Here is a 10,875-nt window from a genome sequence, read left to right on the forward strand (position 1 = left end):
TGCTGCTTTTATCTTAGGCGTATGAGGTAATCAGTGAAATTATATGGAAGTGGTTTTTTTCAATTAAAGTACTAGAACTATAGACTTGTCCTCTGCTCATTTTACTTTCTTAATTTGAGAGCAAATCAGGAGAACCCTATTTAAATTTAAATAGATATCTCGTTTCATCATCGAGTGGATAGATGCATAAATCTTTATGGTATTTTGCAGGTAAAGATCACTTGCATGTTTCTCAGTTTGGTGGAGAATAAGGTAAACCTTTCCATTAAAGGATCCAGAAGATTATTTTTTACTTACTGGGGTACTCCTCAATTTTCATCAGTACAACATGAATGTATTCCACAAGCTATTCTGGGAATGGATGTTATTTGTCAAGCAAAGTCTGGAATGGGTAAAACGGCGGTTTTTGTACTTTCTACTCTTCAGTAAATTGAGCCAACAGCAGGCCAAGTTGCTGCACTTGTGATGTGTCATACAAGAGAATTGGCCTTCCAAGTTTGACTTTATTTTTAAAGAATGATTTATGTTGATTTTGGTGGTTCTAGAATTTTGATTCATATTTATATTTGTGCAGATTTGCCATGAGTTTGAGCGATTCAGCACGTACTTACAAGACATCAAGATTGCTTATTGTATACTGTCACGCCCCAGAGGAGTCCCTGTCCGAAGAAATTTCGGCAGCATCTCCCCTGTACGGCGGACAATCTGAATCTTCTACATAACACATATACCTCAGCCACAAGCGGCTGGAATTAAAACAATAAATAAAAACAATCACCACGCAGTTTATATAGATATTCAGCCTCTGGCTGTCACAACCACGCAGTTAATACTAGTAATCACAAACAATAGTACTCTGATACGAGATCCACCCTACTCAACTACACTCGTAAAGCTCAAATCCGACGAACTCACCTCTTCTTCCTTCCAGGCAGGCATGTAGTAGAATAAAATCCAAATCATACCAAAAGTCCATCAAACGGAAGGATTCATACAATATCCATATGTAAAATCCAAAACAAGACTAAAACAAAGTCTGATAGAGAAAAGCTAAAATAAAATAACAACTCAAAAACCAGCAGATGGACTAGCACTACGTGCTGTGGGGACCAGCGACTGGAACTGCTCCGGACAGTCTCAACCTGAAAATATATCAACAATGGAGGCGGGGTGAGTCCAACACTCAGCAGGTACAACTGATATGCATAATAAAACAAATAACAGACAACACTAATCATGCGTATAGTCTCCTGAATACGAGAAGGATAAATGCAACTGAAACAAAATCAGGAGATAACTGTACTAACCGGAATCAAAGTATAAAGGTAACAGGGTCGTCAGACCGGGGAAGTCATAATCCTGTATGCATGTCAATCATATGCATCCATATAAATGCAGCAAGTAAATGCAGCAATCATAAACAATAAATGCAATAAATGCATATGGTGACCGTGCACTCTGACATCACTGCTCCTGATGAACGACCGAGTGGACTGGATGCTGTCGGAGTACTCCTGTCCTCTGACCCCAAATCATAAATGGGGGAGCTCAATGCTCTCATCTCCTGGTACACGATGACGGGGAGGATATCTCTGCCGGCTACCACGCTGAGTCACCTGACCAACGGAGCCAAACAGAGTCCACCATCGGCCACTACTGCTACACTAAATGCCGAGCTAAACAGAAGTGAATCGATCACGGCTACCACGCTGAGTCCTCAGACCAACGGAGCCAAACAGCAGAACCACCACACACCTGTCTGATATACCACTATCCCATGGGTGGTGGTGGTGTGTGCAGTACATGTAACTGGCGATGGGCTCAACCATAGTGGAGCCGACAATCGCACAGCATGCAATCATGATGCATGACACTAAGCATGGCAATCTCATGAATAACATAATAATGACCATATAAATAATACAAAGTGTGTACCACTGGAAGATGTATCAGATAGAAGGTACACAAATCAGATAGGGCATCAAATAAACCCTAGATCCAGAAGATAACATAGTATGTGGTTGGGTCACTACCTAAAGCATATATGATCAGGTAAATAGTATGCAGTGCAGAATAAATAAACAAGCAACCATGTAACTATCATGTAGTGACCAACCGAAACAAAATGATTACACAATCACTGCTATATGTTAAACATATTATTATGCATATCAAAGACATAAGTCAAAGTACCCGCCTCCAATAAAGTGGTCCAATCCGGTAATCAAGATACTCGTCGAGATATCGTCCCGAATCAAAGTCCTGTGTCGAACATATAGATATATTTTATTTAGCTACAATTCAAATGAATTCAAATAGCTTAATAAAATCCACGAAACCAAATCAGGGAAAACCCTAAATATTCCAAATCTCCGTTTTTAAATGATACTACAGCAGGGATAAATTCTTCCTCTATTCAAACCCAAATAATTATTCCTTCCATATCGGCATACTACAATTATCCAACAAACATGAACCAACAATTATATACCAATCATACTAACTCATGTAAATCCAAATCCCTACACCATACCTCAATTTCACTTCCCCTGTTAATGCTGGAACAAAGGGAACTGGATGGAAGTGGTTGAAATGTTAGAGTTGTTCGCTGCTGAAAGGTGGCTGTCAGCTACTTATATCTAGGGTAAATAGCTAGACAAAAACACCTCAGCAAACCTCCCCCTGAATCCTTCTCCAATCTTGACCTAACTCAACAGCAAAGAAAAGAATCAAGAAGTGAAGATCACAGATCAAATCAGGGAATAGAGACTCCTAGTCAAAACTAACCTAATTCAAGAACTAAATCCTCACCCACAAACAGAAAAAAATGGAATCGAGATCATGACTTACCCCTGGATCCCGATCAGTGAAGTGGAAGAAAAGAAATTCGGCACCCAGAAACTAGGGCATGAGGATCTGCCGGATCGACTGTGATAGTGGCCGGTGGCAAGGGAAAAATCGGGATGTCAGCACTAGGGCAGAGAACTCGGCAGGAGAAGAAGAGGGTGATGTGCGGCTGATCAAATCAAGGGCTCAGCTCTCCAGTGAAAAGGCCTAGCTCTGTCCCGTGCGGCGGCGGCGTCGGCAGGGCTCGGCTAGGGCACGCGGTGGCCGGCGCTAGGGTTGGTGATCCGCTTCAGTTGGCGACTGCAGTTCCTGTGGCCGGCGGTGTCGCGCGGCTCAAGCACAGAGAGGAGAAGGCGTCGGCTTCTCCCTTGGTCCGGGGCTTATTCACGCGTGGGAGAGGAGAATGAACCGCCGCTTGGTGGCGGTTAGGGTAAGCCGTCGGCGCCGGTTAGGAGGAGGAGACGGCGTCGAAGGGCTTAGGGCACGGCACGCGCGGGGAGAGGAAAAGAAACGGAGAGGAAAAGGAAAAATAAAGGAAAAAGAAAAAGGAAATATAAAATAAACATTTCCTCGCTTAAATGGGTCGCCTAAACAGGCTTTTCCCCGGGCCCCGTTTTCATCCTCGTTAACTCATCCATACGAGCTCCGAAAAATTCCCGAAAAATTTCCAACAATTCCTGAAAATTCCCTTATTAATATTCGTATATTTTCAGTATTTTACATTCTCCCCCACTAATAAAAATTTGGTCCCCAAATTTCATTATCTACCATCAGCAAGTACTACGACAGATATAGAAAGTAGGAATGCTGAACGGTATACTAAATCACATACCTCAAGTGAAAAGATGGGGATATCCAGCTCGGATCGTATCCTCGAGCTCCCAAGTAGCCTCCTCGTCCGAATGATGCTGCCATCCAACTTTAACCAGCCGGATAGTCTTGTTCCGCAACTGACCCTCTTTCCGGTCGAGAATCCGTACCGGAACCTCCTCATATGTAATGTCAGGCTGAACTGGAACTGGAATATCTGCCAGCACATGTGTCGGGTCGGGCACGTATCTCCGCAGCATAGATACGTGGAATACATCATGAACGCCTGCCAAAGACGGCGATAGTGCCAACCGGTAAGCTACCGCTCTAATCCTTTCCGAGATCTGGAAAAGTCCAATATATCGCGGAGCTAGCTTACCTTTGAGGCCAATCTCTTCACCCCTTTCGTGAGTGAAACTCGCAAAAATACATGGTCGTAAATGGAGAACTCTAAGAGTCTCCGACTTCGGTCAGTATAACACTTCCAGCAGTCTTTTGCCTCTGACATCCTCCGTCCGATAGTAAGGACCACTCTGCCTCGCTGAGCTCTATGAGGTCCCAACAACTGGGCCTCTCGGATTCTCATCCTGATCGACGACTGAGCAATTATGGTAACAAGACTACCCTGCTCGGTCTGTCCCTGCTCCTCAAGGTCTAACACAGAGAAACCCTGAATCAAGTCTATAACCACAACTCGGTAGCAAGTTAAAGTCCCTCTGGACTTCTGGCTAAGTGCATCGGCAACCACATTAGCTTTTCCCGGGTGATAGCTAATGGTACACTCATAATCCTTCAGGAACTTCATCCATCTCCTTTGTCGAAGATTAAGTTCCTTCCAAGTAAAACAGATATTTGAAATTCGATGATCAGTGAGAATCTCAATGTAATATCATACAGGTAATGCCGCCAAATCTTCAGGGAAAAAATAATAACCGCCAACTCCATATCATGAACTGTGTATTTCTTCTCATGCTCCTTCAACTATCGAGAAACATATGAGAATACTCTACCGTGCTGCATCAGAACAACACTCATACCTTGTAGAGACGCGTCGGTGTAGAGGACAAATCCGTCCTCTCTAGATGGTAAAAAACCAAAAAAAATCAAAGCCGACACTAGTCTGCGCTTCAGCTCCTAGAAGCTGGTCTTGCAATCCTCAGTCCAAGTAAACTTCACGCCTTTCATGGTCAAGCGTGTAAGTAGCATAGCAATCCGTGATAAACCCTCAACGTATCTCCGGAGATATCGAGTCAAACATAGGAAGTTGCGAGCTTCTTCTATAGACTCCGTCTACTCCCAACGGTATCAACCTCGATCTCCTGTGGAACCACGGTATACTCCTACTGGTGACCGTGTGTGTCAAACATCTCACAGAAGACAACCAAAATACGTACTACCGATCTTCACATCTAGACGTTTCCATCTAAACATCTCTAGAACTATGCAAAGATGATGTGTGTGACTCACCGCGGATCCGATATAGATCACAACATCGTCAACAAAGACAATGAAAACCGATCCAAACATCCTCGACATACCAGAATCATCAAGTCCTTGAGAACATCTAAGGCACTGTAAGCCCATATGGCAAAAACAAAGACACATAATATTCGTATCACAGACATTCCTATCCATAAGGTCTCAGATAATAAATCGAAAATCTGATCATCAACAACATAAATCACCAAGAATAAATCCTCCAGTATGAGAGCAACGCTCCATTACAGGAAATACCACATATGTGGGAGCAACACTCCACCACAAATAATCTGAAATATATATCTGCAATAAATATAGGAGCAATGCTCCATCACAAGCCAACAATAATATATGGGAGCTCCGCTCCACCACAAACGATCCATAAATGTCCAAGGCACTTAACTATCCAACTAGAGGCTGCACTAGATCACTCAACCACATATCGGCAGCCAAAGGTATAACAATCCAGCAATCAAATCAAACCCATCGTCAAATATATCAACATCGTAGTGAGTCACCCACTGATAAGAAAATGGGTTGACAGGGTAATCCAACAAATGACATAATGTAGACACTCTACATCCTGCATTCAGCATAAGTAGAATCATCATGCTGCTACCAATATATACCTGGCACACGTGCTCACACAACATATGTATGATCGACATAATCCTCCAATTAGTACACACCAAACATACTCACAACATAGGTATAAATCATCATGATATCTCCAACAATGCATACCGAACCCATGTGCAAAATCAATATAGGTAAAATCAACAATACACCTCAAACAACACTCACATAACATATAGTATAACCAACATATACTTCCAATAAAACATATTAAACCCAGGTGCACTCACAATCAAACATAATCAAAAAGATACCTCAGATACCACACCAAACACATATGTACATATCACAACTCAGATTAAATCGACAAAATGCCTCCATCAAAACACCACCGATGTACTTATACTACAACTCGGATTTAATCGACAAGATATCTTCAATAATACATCCAGATACATACACCGAACTACATATCTATGATCCATAAGGAACCTTCAAACCATATCAGAACATGGATACATATACTACTTGCAAATGGACAGTCTACCATAGGACTCCTACAACACATAACAATCATAATATACATGCAACATAGACATGCAAAATCAGCATACCAGCTCAACCAAAGAGACCAACCTTATGCTACCAACACTCATGGGTTACGGGTATATCTAAACAAAATTCATGCATATGTATCAAGCATGAATACATCAATCAAAAGCAACCCAAAATAAAGCAGTCTAATCATCCAGTAACAACCCTGCTCTAGGTTCAAAGGAACTAATATCGGACAAGAAAGATATACACACCATGGTATAACATTGCAAGTCAATGTCATACACTACCAAGACCATATCTAATGGGGAAAATTTTATCATCATAAATCTAAATGTACTCTCCCAGTATACACTAGTAATGATTGTATCCCATAAGTGTTAAGCAATTAGCTCTGCACTTCCCTACATCAGCAGGGTCACATATCCCAATGCACCCTCTAAGTTATCCCACCAGGTATATACAGTCCATGGTCAAAGTCTTCATGGAATAGGATACATCGATCCTCTATAACCTATCCAAGTCGTCAGTGATATATGGCTAAATCAGTCCTTTCCACGTCAGTACAAAACATGTACTCAAATGTGCTTTAGATACATAACTAAGCACAAATATCCTAAAGGTTCGAACCTCTAAAAATAGAGTATGGCAATCCTCTACTGATCAACCAACAAAACTAAATCATTCATCTACTAACTAATCAAGAATACCTTAATCCTCCACAAGCAACTAAGGTATATCAAACCACAACTACCCAACTCAACAAACATAAATCAGTCTTCTACTGACTGATTTAACAAGAGTAAATCAATATTTACTGACGAAAATTAACTAAGATAAAATGGTATACAACATTGTCAAATAACTAAATCAGTTCATGGGTCAATTCAACACTAATTACATCAACTCAAACTAGAAAATGTCAACCCACATAATATCATATGTATAAATGTGTACGACCTAAAAGACAAAAGTCAGAATTCAAGAACATCAAAACACCCTCATTTTATTTTTATCCTCAAAATATCAGCCCAAACAATATCAGGTGAATAAGTCTCTACTCCACATAAGAGCATATTAACATTCAAAACATCGATCATTATTTATCCACATAGTCCAATATCAGAGGAAGCATATATCAATTTTTATCATCCTGTTAACTAACCACAACTAACCAGATTCATTAAAATTTCATGGGCACACTCAACCGTAAACTCTCTAGCACCCAATTTATAATCTGAGCACCAACTATAATCATCAAACCTATAAATATCATACATGACACTCATTATGTCACCATCAATGACATCCCAAATATAAATCATCAAAATAGTTATCCACTAATAGATCATCAAAACAAATATCTAGTAATTGATCATCAGACAACCACATAACATTTATCCTCATAAATCATTAGAAATCAACTTATCACAATACCTAATCTCACAATATCCCTCAACCTCAAACCATTCTCAACAATGATCAAACATGATAACCCCCAATGACCAATTCCCATCGTATCGGGTACCCTAATATCCAAAAGGTATGAGTATAAAAACTCTACTGGCTAAGTCAACAGGAGTCTGTAGGTATCATCCACTACCCAGCTAACAATAGCAGAGGCTGGTATGTGCCTCCATCTCCTATGAGTAGTAACAGAAGCTAAAACTACTGATGGTATGATAAGAAAAATCACCAGAAACTATAATCCTTGATCTCTATTAAGGTCAACCATGCTCAATGGCTAACCCATCACATGTAATATGTGCTACAACAACCAAACAGGTACTAAATAAAAGAAATGCTAATACCTGTCATAAACTATAAAATTAAACATCATACCTATATGCCGTCTGGAGATGTTCCATCGCTGTCTAGTCCCCAACTTCTGACCTCAAAATTCTGAACGAGAAAATCGTCGGAAATCCATATAAATCCGAAACGGAAGTCCGAAACATAACCATAACGGAAATCCGTACAAACCAAAACAGACATCCAAAAATCCAGAACGCCAAAAGCAGGTATCCATAACCTGCTCTGATACCAATAAATTAGTATCAGATAAATCTCGAAAATCCAAAATACAAAAATCCAACAAGTATCGCCAAACTTGGCGCTCTGATACCAAGTAAATAAATTGGTATCAGGTTATCCCAAACATCAAAAATACGAAAACAAAAGATCGTATACCTGTGCTCTGATACCACTAAATTGTCACGCCCCAGAGGAGTCCCTGTCCGAAGAAATTTCGGCAGCATCTCCCCTGTACGGCGGACAATCTGAATCTTCTACATAACACATATACCTCAGCCACAGGCGGCTGGAATTATAACAATAAATAAAAACAATCACCACACAGTTTATATAGATATTCTGCCTCTAGCTGTCACAACCACGTAGTTAATACTAGTAATCACAAACAATAGTACTCTGACTCGAGATCCACCCTACTCAACTACACTCGTAAAGCTCAAATCCGACGAACTCACCTCTTCTGCCTTCCAGGAAGGTATGTAGTAGAATAAAATCCAAATCATACCAAAAGTCCATCAAACGGAAGGATTCATACAATATCCATATGTAAAATCCAAAACAAGACCAAAACAAAGTCTGATAGAGAAAAGCTAAAATAAAATAACAACTCAAAAACCAGCAGATGGACTAGCACTACGTGCTGTGGGGACCAGCGACTGGAACTACTCCGGACAGCCTCAACCTGAAAATATATCAACAATGGAGGCGGGGTGAGTCCAACACTTAGCAGGTACAACTGATATACATAATAAAACAAATAACAGACAACACTAATCATGCGTACAGTCTCCTGAATACGAGAAGGATAAATGCAACTGAAACAAAATCAGGAGATAACTGTACTAACCGGAATCAAAGTACAAAGGTAATAGGGTCGTCAGACCGGGGAAGTCATAATCCTGTATGCATGTGAATCATATGCATCCATATAATGCAGCAAATAAATGCAGCAATCATAAACAATAAATGCAATAAATGCATATGGTGACCGTGCACTCTGACATCACTGCTCCTGATGAGCGACCGAGTGGACGGGATGCTGTCGGAGTACTCCTGTCCTCTGACCCCAAATCATAAATGGGGGAGCTCAATGCTCTCATCTCCAGGTACACGATGACGGGGAGGATATCTCTGCCGGCTACCACGCTGAGTCACCTGACCAACGGAGCCAAACAGAGTCCACCATCTGCCGGCTACTACGCTGCTACACTAAATGCCAGCGGAGCCAAACAGAGCGGAACTGACTGCCGGCTACCACGCTGAGTCCTCAGACCAATGGAGCCAAACAGCAGAACCGCCACACACCTGTCTAATATACCACTAACCCATGGGTGGTGGTGGTGTGTGCAGTACATGTAACTGGCGATGGGCTCAACCATAGTGGAGCCGACAATTGCACAGCATGCAATCATGATGCATGACACTAAGCATGGCAATCTCATGAATAACATAATAATGACCATATAATAATACAAAGTGTGTACCATTGGAAGATGTATCAGATAGAAGGTACACAAATCAGATAGGGCATCAAATAAACCCTAGATCCAGAAGATAACATAGTATGTGGTTGGGTCACTACCTAAAGCATATATGATCAGGTAAATAGTATGCAGTGAAGAATAAATAAACAAGCAACCATGTAACTATCATGTAGTGACCAACCGAAACAAAATGATTACACAATCACTGCTATATGTTAAACATATTATTATGCATATCAAAGACATAAGTCAAAGTACCCGCCTCCAATAAAGTGGTCCAATCCGGTAATCAAGATACTCGTCGAGATATCGTCCTGAATCAAAGTCCTGTGTCGAACATATAGATATATTTTATTTAGCTACAATTCAAATGAATTCAAATAGCTTAATAAAATCCATGAAACTAAATCAGGGAAAACCCTAATTATTCCAAATCTTCGTTTTTAAATGATACTACAGCAGGGATAAATTCTTCCTCTATTCAAACCCAAATAATTATTCCTTCCATATCGGCATACTACAATTATCCAACAAACATTAACCAACAATTATATACCAATCATACTAACTCATGTAAATCCAAATCCCTACACCATACCTCAATTTCACTTCCCCTGTTAATGCTGGAACAAAGGGAACTGGATGGAAGTGGTTGAAATGTTAGAGTTGTTCGCTGCTGAAAGCTGGCTGTCAGCTACTTATATCTAGGGTAAACAACTAGACAAAAACACCTTAGCAAACCTCCCCCTGAATCCCTCTCCAATCTTGACCTAACTCAACAGCAAAGAAAAGAATCAAGAAGTGAAGATCACAGATCAAATCAGGGAATAGAGACTGCTAGTCAAAACTAACCTAATTCAAGAACTAAATCCTCACCCACAAACAGAAAAAAAATGGAATCAAGATCATGACTTACCCCTAGATCCCGATCAGTGAAGTGGAAGAAAAGAAATTCGGCACCCAGAAACTAGGGCATGAGGATCTGCCGGATCGACTGTGATAGTGGCCGATGGCAAGGGAAAAATCGGGATGTCAGCACTAGGGCAGAGAACTCGGCAGGAGAAGAAGAGGGTGATGTGCGACTGATCAA

General features: G+C 40.8%; 1 long non-coding RNA gene across 1 annotated transcript; it reads right to left on the reverse strand.

The window, feature by feature from the left end:
• Positions 1-2,201: 2,201 nt before the first annotated feature.
• Positions 2,202-3,251, reverse strand: LOC122006985. The gene is made up of 3 exons (XR_006118819.1): positions 2,851-3,251; positions 2,534-2,705; positions 2,202-2,262 (listed from the first exon to the last, which is right to left on the reverse strand). It is a non-coding gene; the product is annotated as an uncharacterized LOC122006985 (long non-coding RNA).
• Between the last annotated feature and the right edge of the window lie 7,624 nt (positions 3,252-10,875).

Source organism: Zingiber officinale, chromosome 1A (genome assembly GCF_018446385.1).
Source record: "Zingiber officinale cultivar Zhangliang chromosome 1A, Zo_v1.1, whole genome shotgun sequence".
NCBI lineage: Eukaryota > Viridiplantae > Streptophyta > Magnoliopsida > Zingiberales > Zingiberaceae > Zingiber > Zingiber officinale.